General features: G+C 27.7%; 1 protein-coding gene across 4 annotated transcripts in view; it reads right to left on the bottom strand.

Moving 5' to 3' along the window:
* Positions 1 to 2,500, bottom strand: part of LOC133635930 (asparagine synthetase [glutamine-hydrolyzing]-like) — a 61,206-nt gene that overhangs the window by 27,416 nt on the left and 31,290 nt on the right. The gene's annotated exons all lie outside the window — the stretch shown is intronic.

Below are 2,500 nucleotides of genomic sequence, written 5' to 3'. Positions count from 1 at the left end.
AACATCATCATCAACATCAACTAGAATCCTCATCAATATCAACAAAAATACTAACAACATGATCAACATTAACAAAAACAACATTAACATCATTAACAACATCAACATTATTCAAACACGTCAACATCATCATCAACATCAACAAGAATCCTCATCAATATCAACAAAAATACTAACATAATCAACATGAACAACATTAACAAAAACAACATTAACATCAACATTATTCAAACACGTCAACATCATCATCAACATCAACTAGAATCCTCATCAATATCAACAAAAATACTAACAACATGATCAACATTAACAAAAACAACATTAACATCAACAACAACATCAACATTATTCAAACACGTCAACATCATCATCAACATCAACTAGAATCCTCATCAATATCAACAAAAATACTAACAACATGATCAACATTAACAAAAACAACATTAACATCATCAACATTATTCAAACACGTCAACATCATCAACATCAACATGAATCCTAATCAATATCAACAAAAATACTAACATAATCAACATGAACAACAACAACAACAAAAACAACATTAACATTAACAACATCAACATTATTCAAACACATCAACATCATCATCAACATCAACTAGAATCCTCATCAATATCAACAAAATTACTAACAACATGATCAACATTAACATAATTAACATCATCAACATTATTCAAACACGTCAAAATCATCAAAATCAACTAGAATCCTCATCAATATCAACAAAAATACTAACATGATCAACATTAACAAAAACAACATTAACATCATTAACAACATCAACATTATTCAAACACGTCAACATCATCATCAACATCAACTAGAATCCTCATCAATATCAACAAAAATACTAACAACATAATCAACATTAACAAAAACAACATTAACATCATTAACAACATCAACATTATTCATACACGTCAACATCATCAACATCAACTAGAATCCTCATCAATATAAACAAAAATACTAACATAATCAACATGAACAACATTAACAAAAACAACATTAACATCAACAACATCAACATTATTCAAACACGTCAACATCATCAACATCAACAAGAATCCTCATCAATATCAACAAAAATACTAACATAATCAACATGAACAACAACATTAACAAAAACAACATTAACATCATTAACATCAACATTATTCAAACACGTCAACATCATCAACATCAACAAGAATCCTCATCAATATCAACAAAAATACTAACATAATCAACATGAACAACAACAACAGTAACAAAAACAACATTAACATCAACATTATTCAAACACGTCAACATCATCATCAACATCAACTAGAATCCTCATCAATATCAACAAAAATACTAACAACATGATCAACATTAACAAAAACAACATTAACATCATTAACAACATCAACATTATTCAAACACGTCAACATCATCATCAACATCAACAAGAATCCTCATCAATATCAACAAAAATACTAACATAATCAACATGAACATCAACATTAACAAAAACAACATCAACAACAACATCAACATTATTCAAACACGTCAACATAATCATCAACATCAACATGAATCCTCATCAATATCAACAAAAATACTAACAACATGATCAACATTAACAAAAACAACATTAACATCATCAACAACATCAACATTATTCAAACACGTCAACATCGTCATCAACATCAACTAGAATCCTCATCAATATCAACAAAAATACTAACATGATCAACATTAACAAAAACAACATTAACATCATTAACAACATCAACATTATTCAAACACGTCAACATCATCAACATCAACTAGAATCCTCATCAATATCAACAAAAATACTAACAACATGATCAACATTAACAAAAACAACATTAACATCATTAACAACATCAACATTATTCAAACACGTCAACATCATCATCAACATCAACAAGAATCCTCATCAATATCAACAAAAATACTAACATAATCAACATGAACATCAACATTAACAAAAACAACATCAACAACATCAACATTATTCAAACATGTCAACATCATCATCAACATCAACTAGAATCCTCATCAATATCAACAAGAATACTAACATAATCAACATGAACAATAACAACATTAACAAAAACAACATTAACATCAACAACATCAACATTATTCAAACACGTCAACATCATCATCAACATCAACTAGAATCCTCATCAATATCAACAACAATACTAACAACATGATCAACATTAACAAAAACAACATTAACATCATCAACATTATTCAAACACGTCAACATCATCAAAATCAACTAGAATCCTCATCAATATCAACAAAAATACTAACATGATCAACATTAACAAAAACAACATTAACATCTTTAACAACATGAACATTATTCAAACACGTCAACATCATCAACATCAACTAGAATCCTCATCAATATCAAAAAAAATACTAACATAACCAACATTAACAAAAACAACATTAACATCATTAACAACATCAACAT

Source organism: Entelurus aequoreus, linkage group LG20 (assembly GCF_033978785.1).
Source record: "Entelurus aequoreus isolate RoL-2023_Sb linkage group LG20, RoL_Eaeq_v1.1, whole genome shotgun sequence".
NCBI lineage: Eukaryota > Metazoa > Chordata > Actinopteri > Syngnathiformes > Syngnathidae > Entelurus > Entelurus aequoreus.
This window is presented reverse-complemented; position numbering and strand designations above follow the sequence as displayed.